Consider the following 11,998-nt stretch of genomic DNA (forward strand, 5'->3'; position numbering starts at 1 on the left):
TTGCTCTCGAAGTTTTTCTACCACCATCGGGATGTCCATGCCGGAGTTGTGTTTGCAGCTATGTCGACAGACAACTATTTGCAACAAGGATGGAGGGTCCATAGGTGTCACCACAGACATTCGAATTGTAGACGGATGAAGGCCACGAGTCTACTGTTAGGGCATCACCGGCTCTGTAGATATGGCATAGACATTCAATTTGTACACGGATGGAGGCCACGGGTCTACGGTTAGGGTAGATGCTAGATTGTGTGAATTTATACACCGAGTCATCGCCTCTGCAGATATTATGTATGCACGGCCAGGGCCTGCTATAAATTTGGTGAATGTTGTTGCTACGGTAAGGGGTCACACGTTTGCTAGGGATTGAGTGTGATTTTTTAGAAGATCTTGTAGATCCTGAAAATAATGGTTTGTGCTTTGGATTTATCATATTATGCCTCTTTTTTATGCTCAATTATTTTCATTTTTTCACTTTGGGGTTTTTGTTTGTGTAAATATTTTGGGTATTCTTTCAAAAACATATTGTTTCTTGTCTCATGCATGCCAATAGTCTAAGTTTGTGTGAGGGAGTCACTATTTTGTCATATAGGGTTGTAGTGCAAGTCCTCACGCTGATGAAATTTTTTTCGTGTGGAGTGCTACCATCTTTGGTCCTGACAAGACTCCCTGGGAAGGTGAAGCTAGTTTTTGTTTGAAAATTATTTTATTTTTGAATGATTTTGTTCATCAACGGTTTTTTCTTTTTTCACTTGGATTTGATTTTGTGTATTCGGCTTAGGTGGAATTTCTAGCCTGAGATTGATTTTTGGGGCAAACTATCCAGAGAAGCCTCCTCGTGTGAGATTTACATCGGATGTGTTTCATCCCAATGGTAAGTATTATTATTGTTTCGGATTTATACGGTCAATATAATCTTTCTTTGGAAACTTAAATCTCTGCAACAAGTGTTGTGGATCTGTTAATTTGATTAGGATGGAGCGATTTTTATGGTAAATATAGTTGAAAAAGTTTGCAATTGGCTGAAATTTCGTAGGGTTTTCCCTGGCCTTAAATTTTTTATTTTAATCTCATCCAGAAAGAACAGTAGTGGTTTAAATTCCAATCGTAGTTAGATCAAATATCATATGTAGTCTGACATTATGGATCATGTAACATATGTAATAGTAAAAATATATATAAATATGCTTAATTAACAAGATGGAGGCTATGTTGAAGTGAATTCTATGCTACTCATTCTCAATCAAACAGATATAGCAGGAGTAAACTTCACTAACTTATGAAATTGCTTTCGTATCCATCCAGTTTATCATGATGGAACACTTTGTATGGACATCATTCAGGATGCTTGGTTTCCTTGCCATAACGTTTGTACAATATTGACATCTATTCAAGTAAGATCTTGAGATTTATTTTAAGAATATCTTGCTACTACCATTTTCGATAGAGTTTCCTTAATGTTTGTGATCTATTCTATTTTATAGTCTCTGCTTATGGATCCAAACCTTGCAAGTCCCGCTAATCCAGAAGCTGCTCAATTGTATTAGATTGATATGCGAGCTTACAACAGGTACTTATTTTGGAAGATGATTGTTTTATTTTACTAAATATCACTCATTTAGTCCAACTTTTAATGCTTGTTTTTAGATTGATGATGAGTTCTTAGTTTTTATATATTACATCCTAAATTTGTGATTATAGGAGAGTGAGGCGATGTGCTCAAAAATCTATTGAATCTACATGATGATCAGTAGAGGTGACAGATGACTACATGCAAGCTGATTGATGTATTTTCCTAAGCAAAAATTTGCAATGAACGATGTGAAGGTTTATGTTGCCTTCCTAATGTGTACAGTTGTTATTACAATAGTAATAGAACTCAGCTATTACCTCTTGCAAAAAACTATTTAGTTTTCCCAAGATGCTCAATTCTCTGTGCACTGGAATTAATTTTTTCATATAAAGATAAATCATCGTACTTCGGAACATTTTGGGTCAATCTTCCATTTGTTTGTTCGTTTCTTCTTTCTTAGAAGAATGGTATCTGCCAGTAATATTGAACATTTTAATTTATGAAAATAATAGTGATCATCGAAAAGGATTGATTTGTTATAATCTAAAAACATTTGTTTTAGTAAGCAATGTTTGTCAGTGGGCGACTTTATAACTCGAAAGTTGCTCTTGAATGAAGGCCTGACATAAAGCTTATGTTCACTGCTTACTTTTAAGGTAGGTCATTGGTGCTAATGAATCAATTGTTTCATCTGAAAGGTAATCATGAAACAAGATGATCTTGAATGAAGGTTAATTCTGAATGTTCTTTGATTTGTTGACATTTTCGAATTCATTTATCCAAAACTTGGTTAAAACTTGCACATAGAATAGAATATATATTTTTTGAGATCATTGAAAATTTATTCTTTAAGATAATCATAAGTAAATTTACTGCTTGCCTTGCTAACCAACGTTACTTTGTAATGCCAAACTCTCATAGGACTATTGCTATAGATCATTACTGATGCCTTTTTTTGTTCTGTACTTTTAGGGACCACGAGAAGAATCTGTTCATCATTGAAAGCAAACTGAACATGTTGGCAAGTAGAAAGTAAAAGCAATAACAAGTTTACAGGTATTCTCAGAGTAATGCCTGCTTTCATGATCCCTGCCTACTCTTAGAGAAATAGATCTTGAATTTTACTAGATAAACATGGAAATGACAAAAGTAACATAGCCGACCAAGGTAACATGCCTTCAACCTATGAACAAAGTGTGTGAGGTGTAGTACTAAATATGAGAATCTATCCCATCAGTTAATCTCCACTTTTTCCCTTGATTCCAATACTTTCAAGTGTCATTTCCATAATTAGTTTCAATATTTCCAACTCTTTTAGTAACATGGTGTGGTACCTTGATGTGTTTGCTGCATTCTTAGGTGCCACCACAAAAATGTCAAGAATCTGATACCCTGATGTGTTTGCTGCATTTTTAGGTGCCGCCAAATAAATATGCTTATGACTAAAATGGACCGAAACGGGAAGCATATTTTCACTTGAGTTTTGAACAACTATTATTGTTCATCACAACTAAAAGGCTCATTGGTGGTTTTGGACAAACTTGTTGATGAAGAAAGGAAAGAAGTAGAGTATTTTGAGGTAATGAAACTGATCAAGGCGGTGCAGTTTATAATTCTCCAATCGGAGGCAGCTCACAATCACACTTTTTTTGGTAACCATAATTTCTCAGCTGTAGTTGGACTTTTTGTTTATATATACTAACATCTTGCAAGAGAAATCCTCACTTTTTCAAAGATGTTGTTTCAGTCTTATACTTTCATATGCAAGTGCATTGGTTTCAACTGGTTGACTTTTGATCTTTTGTTATAAACTATGAAAATTGGGCACATTTCCTCCATCTTGTTGACCAACCATTATTTTACCTATAGAAACTACTCAATCCTATAAAGGACTACCTGAAATCGGCTTTTCTTTGAATAAGTTTTGTTCCTCTTTTATTCTGCCATATAAAAGCATGATTTCTTAGCTAATGACTGGTATAGAATTTTATTTTATTTTATTTTATTTTAGGTATGGGTTGGAAGATTCTGTGATAGAGCATGCGAAATACAAGTAAGTGAAATAATTTAAGAATTACTATTGTTGTTGTTTGGTGCTTTGTTGTTAATGTACAATGTACATTTAAATTAAAGATGAGCAGGTCATATGGAAGTAGTATGGAAAGTTTTTGGTTTAAGTTTTAGGTGACATGATATGGTATCAATGCCATGTTGTCTCATATATTTTCTTGCCCTACAGAGAACCATCACGCACCTGTAGATTAATGTTCGGGTAGTGATGGGTTGTGAAGATAAAGTGCTGTGGACCATAAAAGTTTTAAAATTCTTGTAATACTTTAGCTAGCATATAGAAATGTAATTGTAGTTTTCAAAATAACAAAATGAATTGCAGCTTATGCACAAAAATGCCTTTGTTGCCAAGGTTTCAAATAGGTGGACAGATTTCAGTAACGTATCTTAAATGACCTATCTGGTTCTTACATAAATCATAATTAGAGGCTTACATAGATAGAATGGCTTACATAGATAGAACGGTCACCCACATAAGCTCAACACAACCACCCATACAGCCTTATGACTTACATAAATCATAATTAGAGGCTTACATAGATAGAATGGTCACCCACATAAGCTTAACACAACCACCCATATAGCCTTATGATTTACTGTCAAAAGTGGCCAAAATGTCGTTCTTAATTCATTCAAATACAAGATCAAATCTGAACATCCCGGTTCGATGAAATTCAAAAATTGGTTTGTCCTCTGTATCAAACTCTTTACCACTTAAACTAACTAATGCTTTGTTGTCACCTCCACTCCACATTACAACAGCAATGCCTATCGGTTGTACCCTTGTGGACCCTGCCGGGGTACAAGCACTAGTTGTATCTCACTTTACCTTTTGTGAGCCACTCAAATACCTACCAAGTGGTCTTTGTACTTACATGACCAGCGGTTGGAATTTCATCACAAAGTAATGCCTTATGCTTTTGCTACATGACACTTCTTCGAAGTCTGATGTGGAGAGAATGATGTGGCATCTTTTTCGCAACTTCCTTGTATAATTTGTATATATCTTACTTTCACTCTGCATCTTCCTTGTAATTTTAATAATCATAAATCAGATTGGAAGTTATATATATATATCCCTCTCTACACTTGCCTCGCTTTCTATTCTTGGTTCATAGTTTCACACTTTTACTTATTTTATTTTATAAATCCCTGCCCTTGCATTCTGATTCTTATTATTTTAGTATATCTCCTGATTGTCCTTTAATGACTTCGTATCCATATTCAATAATTTTTGCGTGCAAGCTCCTTCGCTATGTGTAGGGTATATATATATATATATATATTTGTCTTGTCCGGTCAATATGGATTATCTTTGACGACGATTTCCTTCCTATATTCGTTGCTATATTCCCCTATTCAGTTTGAATCTATGTCGATTCATTTTCTTTGACTGGAAACTTTTTGTAACAAAATACTCGAAATGTTACCTTCTGCAGTGTGAATGGTAATTCTTCTGAGTTGTGTTAAGTGAATGTTGCAAGCAAAAAAATAATGGATTCTAGCATTGCAAAAAATACGATTTCTCTGTGGGTAATTTGTTCAGCTATCGATGTCTTTAGTCATGGCAACGACTACCCAGCCAGTTATTTCGACTGGCTGGGTATGATGTCGGTTACCTCTGTCCATCTTCCTTCCACCTCTCCCGTATAGTCAGCCATGCACGGACCCCACGACAGTACAGTGAGAAAACCGTATTGCATTAATGATTTGATTGAATTTTTTTATGGTAAATTATCTTTATCTTAGCGTGCCTTCCTTAAAATTTATTTATATTTAATAGATTTAATTAGAATAAATTTTTATACTATAAAATAGATATACAATTAAATTATAATTATTATATTTGATGCAAGTAAATTTATATTTCATTATAATATATTTAATATTAATATTTAATAATATAATATATATTTATATACTATTATATATATATATATATATATATATATAATATTATATTACTAAATATTAATATTAAATAAACATTGAGACATTTATTTAATATTAAATAATATTATATATTTATATAATATTATATATTTATATAATATTATAGATTTTTAATCAATCAACTTTATTATTAGGTTTTTTGGTTGAATGATAAAAAATCTTAGCTTTTGATTTTTACTGTAGATTTATTTTTAGCATAACATTTATTTTTAACACATTAGAATGAAATAATGTTGGATATGAAAATAATAAAGTTGATTGATTAAAATTATTATAAAGAGAAAAATTATTTTAATTCTTAAGAGCTTAATATTATGAATGCTTTTACTAATTAAATAAAATATAAAAGCATTCAAATTATTGCCGATTATTTTTCCAATATGCTATTTACCCCTATCAACTTGTTATATCATATTTTTAAAATTCATCTTCTTATGTTTACTTTTTCACACTTCTAGAACATTATATTTTACTCTTAAAGTTGAAAGATAAAAGATAAAATTGATTAATATGGAAAATTAATTCATCACCTAAAATTGTGACAAAAAATTATAAAAATTATTGATGCTAAAAGTAAATTTGGACCATACTACATGATCCATCAACATGTTGATCTTTACTTTATTTCTAATTATTGCTTCTATGGAAAATTAATTTATCACCTAAAATTGTAACAAAAAATTATAAAAATATTGATGCTAAAAGTAAATTTGGATCATACTACATGATCCATCAACATGTTGATCTTTACTTTATTTCTAATTATTGCTTCATCGTGATGATCATTAGTTGTAATTCAGTTCATAAGTATAAGAAAATAACATGATGACAACTATGTAACTATGTAGATCAAAATTACATTAAAAATTTCACATTTTATTTTATTAGTGAAAAAAAATATATTAAATAAGATACTAATAAATAATTATTATTTTTACAAAATATAATATTACAAATTTATAATAATGTTAAATATACTCTTAATCTATATGAGTATAATTTTATTATATGTTTAACTTATTGTTATCAAATTGATTATATATAATTAATAGTAAATAAATATATTATATTATTTAATATTAATATATATTAATATTAAATAAATGTCTGTAATATTTATTTAATATTAAATAAATGCCACCAATGTTTATTTAATATTAATATTTAGTAATATAATATATATATATATATATATATATATATATATATATATATATATATATATATATATATATATATATATATATATATATATATATTATAGTATATAAATATATATTATATTATTAAATATATTATAATGGGGTATAAATTTAATTGCATCAAATATAATATATTAAATTTAAAATATAATAATTATAATTTAATTGTATATCTATTTTATAGTATAAAAATATATTCTAATTAAATCTATTAAATATAAATAAATTTTAAGGAAGGCACGCTAAGATAGAGTTAATTTACCATAAAAAATTTCAATCAAATCATAAAATGCAATACGATTTTCGTCACTATACTCGGTCACGAGGTCCGTGCATGGCTGACGGTACGGGAGAGGCAGAAGGAAGACGAACGGAGATAAACGGCATCACACCCAGCCAGTCGAAATAACTGGCTGGGTAGCTGTTGCCTTTAGTCATAATCCATATGCGTTGATTAGTCATAGTCCATACATAATATTGGTTGAAGGTCCACTTGTATTATATTATTATTTTTATTCCAAACTTTGCTGTACTCCATGACGCAGGTCCGTATGTAAGAGCAGATCCTTCACCGTATGTGGAGGACAATATTTATTACGTTATTCCAACTTTCGCTTTTGATATGCGTATGAGGCACCGGCTACGGTGCAACTTATTTGCACCGTCTGGATGTGAGTCCTTCATTCTGACAATTCTGACATCAAGTACTGTCAGACTTTCTCAACAACGTAGTAATCCGTAATCTTGGCCCCAAATCTAACTTTATTTAGAGTATTAAGGTGGTTGTAAATAATTTTATTTTAGACAAGTAAAATGTTTATACATGTGCGAAATAGATTAATTTGAATGATTGTAATTTTTTATTATTTAAAAATAGCTTATTTTGTCTAAGTAATATATTTTAATACTATACAACAATACAAGCACAAAACATTTATATTATATACTATAACAGCATATTGTGTTTGTATAGTTCTATAATATTAAAATAATATTTATTTTTTCCTTAATTTTAGTTATATAAAAAAATTATAGATGAACTTTTATAATTATATATTTATATTGTTGTAAAATAATTTGTATTGTTGTTTTAATTTTAAGTTTTATAAGTAACATATTTTAAAGAAAAAATTAATATATTAGTTATAATAGAGGATGACATTACATTTCACAAAGCAATTTTATACATTATAATAAAAAGAAATAATTTAAGATATTACTAAATAAATTAATACTATAGCATATTATATTTTAACATTTAAAAAAATCTTTAATGCATTTTATAAAGTTATATATATATATATATATATATTTTCACATAATATTTCTTAAAAATAATTTTTAATTATATATTTAAATTATATATTTAAAATTAAAAATATCTTCAAGGCTAAATTTATTTATTTATTAACAACTTTTGTAATGTTTTATCATCTAAACTTTTGGTGCCCCCAAAACTTGGATTGGCTCTAACTTTATTTAGATTATTATGTTTATATTAGATTATTAAGATTGTTGTAAATTGTTTTATTTTAGATAAGTAAAAAGTTCATAAAAGAAATTTGATGTGAGAAAGTGATGATCAAGGTAATTCTTAATTACTTAAATGTATTTTAATATTTTAAGTAATATGAGGTATTTACATAAAAAATGTAAATCAAATCATGAATGATTTTCTAATATATTTAGGGATTTGATAATTACTTTTTGTGGATATTCATTCATACTTAATAAAAAAGACTTCATAATTTATTTCAAGATTTTAGTAATATGGATTTATTCTTACATTTATATTCACACTATTTTTTTCTAATAAAATAATTTTAAATAATATGCCAAAAGATCTAACAAAATACCAATTTTAAAAATTAAAATATAATAATTATAAAAAGAAATCTTTAATAATGTTATCACAAACAAATCAAATCTTATTCTAATTCAACAAAATAAAATATAAAATTTAGATGATAAAACATTACAAAAGTTGTTAAAAATAAATATATTTAGCGTTGAAGATATTTTTAATTTTTAATATATAATTTAAGAAATATTATGTGGAAAAATTTACACTGTCACTATTATGAAACAAAATCAAATGTAATAAATAAAATTCAGATCATAAAATAATACAAATTTCTTAAAACCTTCTTTTATATATATATATATATATATATATATATATATATATATATATATATATATATATATATATATATATATATATATATATATATATATATATATATATATATATATATATATATATATATATATATATATATATATATATATATAATTGCATTAAAGATTTTCTTAAATGTTAAAATATAATATACTATAGTATTAATTTATTTATTAATATGTCAAATTATTTCTTTTTATAATAATGTATAAAATTGCTTTCATAGATTTGATGTCATCCTCTATTATAACTAATATATTAAAATTTTCTTTAGAATATTTTATTTATAAAATTTAAAATTAAAACAACAATACAAATTATTTTACAGTAATTATAAAAGTTCATCTATAAATTTTACATAACTAAAATTAAGGACAAAAAATATTATTTTAATATTATACAACAATACAAACACAATATCTTATAAAATTTAGTATATAATATAAATATTTTGTGCTTGTATTGTTGTATAGTATTAAAATATATTACTTAGACAAAATAAGCTATTTTTAAATAATAAAGAATTACAATCATTTAAATTAATCTCTTTCTCACATGTATAAACATTTTACTTGTCTAAAATAAAATTATTTACAACCACCTTAATACTCTAAATAAAGTTAGATTTGGGGCCAGGATTACGGATTACTACGCTGTCGGGAAAGTCTGATAGTACTTGATGTTAGAATGAAGGACTCGCATCCGGACGGTGCAAATAAGTTGCACTGTAGCCGGTGCCTACATATGACCACCTCTTCTTGATATTCTAGGACTTGCGATAGCCATTTGATATGTCAGTACTTTTTAGTAATAATTAGCATTCATCTTTCAGCAATTCCAAATTTTCAGAGAACATCTTCAACTTTTGTATCCTGATCTTCTGCCATTTCTGCTGCAATTCCCAAGACTCTATAGCATCTCCACATGGAAACTCCTCAACAGAATTCATATCATCCATCAGCTCTTGCATTCTCCTTGAGAGGTTAAAAATAACACAGATCTCCATTTCCACACTCCTAAATTCTCGAGAAGGCCAAAAAGAACCAGTAAAAGCGGCATTAATGCAGCTACCTGCTTCTAGTTTTGATTGCATGTTTTTTTTTATAAGCTTTTCTCTAGGCTCCAGTTTTTGCATTTCTGCAACCTATTTTCTTTCTGCTTTTCCAATAGGATTTCTTGATACAAACATTCTTGTGGTCCTCACTGTTCCATAGTTTTCAAGAACAACTTACATTGATCGTTCAACAATTCTACGTGTGCAGAATATATCTTCATCTTTTGTATATTGATCTCGTTCCACTTCTTTTGCAATTCCTGAGCCCCTGCAACGTCTACACCATAAAATTGCTCAGAAAAATCTATCATTTTGGTCATTCTTCTGGTCACACTTGAAAATTCACAGGAGGGCAAGATTGATGCTTTGATACCACTTGTAATGTCCCCAATTAGGACATTAGGGTTTTAATTCCAACTGCGCATATATTTTCCCTTTTTCTTTCTGTATGGACTTATTAATCCTCCTATTTGATGATCCTTTTCTATCGTTTATTCTCTCTATATATATTTTTTATTGTAAGAGTCATGTGTCCTGAATAAATTTAATTATATTGATTATATAATTATATTAATTGTATTAATTATATATTAATATATTAATAAGTTTTGACTTAACTAATATCATAAGATATTTAATAATTATATTATATATTATTTTAATAACATATCAACTATATATATCATATTATATTATAATACATTATTAATATAATATTGCTATATTAAATATATCCTTAATCATAATATTTTTATTTATTAGATTCATATTTATATTACCATTATAATATGATATTATTATATGATTATAATATAATATAATATTGATAAATATAATATGATTATAAAATATTATATGATTATAATATAATATAGTATTACTTTATATATAATACTTATTAAATTATATGTTAAAGTGGGGATATCACATCTATTCTTTCAAGTGATGAAAACATTCTCAAGAATGACTAATTGTGAATGAGATTCTAACAAGTGTCAATGTAAATGATTACCTATTACTTTAGGAAAAACCCACTAATAGGATAAAAAATGACATATCAAGAATGATGAGAGATTTTTAGGCAGAAATGAAATTAAGGTTTGGAATACCCCCAGCTATTGTAGAAAAGTACAAAAATAAATTATGCTTTATGGTTAAAACATATTTAACTTACATGGAGGCAATAGAGAGGAGTTCAAAGAGGCAACAAACACTACTATGGAAATGAAATTGAGTGGACAATCAAAGATTTTAATAGCTAAACCACTTGCAATTGAAAGTGGACAGCTCAGACACCTATTGCACCTTATGCAACAGTAGCAATTGCTACATCAAAAGATGAAGTTAGTATAACAAGAGTACAACCTGCTATAGCAATAACATAGAGAAGATCTACAAGGAGTACCACTGAAGCAACACCTATTGAAGTAAATTCACCAAAATCAAAGAGAGTAAAAGACATGGTCACTGGACCTAGAAAAATATAGAAAATGATTGTGACATACATTGGCAAACAAAAGAGGCGACAACAACAAGAAGTGGAAACAATGAATAAAATGAGAGGATAAATCACATCTCCATATGAGCAATCTAAATTTGAAATAGAGAAGGATAAGTAAGAGGATACAAGTGAAGGCAAGACGAAGTGGAAGTTTAAGAATGAGAACATGAACAACATGATCATAAATGATGGAAATCTCACCAAGTTAAACAAATCCTATGATTTATATGACAATTCACAAAAGTTATCGTTAGAGAATGCAATAATTAGGCATATGATATTGTATAATAAGCATTTTATCAACATCCATGGATAAATACTAGATGACCTATATGAGAGGTTAAGGAATAGGAAGAATAGAGTAATAGAAGAAGCTAAGATAATAAGATAAAGGATTGTTAGAAAACTTTGTGAAATTGAGAGTGAAGAACATTTTGTGAATATCATGAAGAGTTTAGAACCA

General features: G+C 28.0%; 1 pseudogene; it reads left to right on the plus strand.

Annotated features, from left to right (window-relative positions):
- The first annotated feature begins 289 nt into the window (after positions 1-289).
- On the plus strand, positions 290-1,744 carry LOC149560020 (ubiquitin-conjugating enzyme E2 2-like; annotated as a pseudogene).
- Positions 1,745-11,998: the final 10,254 nt, after the last annotated feature.

Source organism: Cupressus sempervirens, chromosome 4 (assembly GCF_028749045.1).
Source record: "Cupressus sempervirens isolate cs-2001-9-10 chromosome 4, ASM2874904v1, whole genome shotgun sequence".
Lineage (NCBI taxonomy): Eukaryota > Viridiplantae > Streptophyta > Pinopsida > Cupressales > Cupressaceae > Cupressus > Cupressus sempervirens.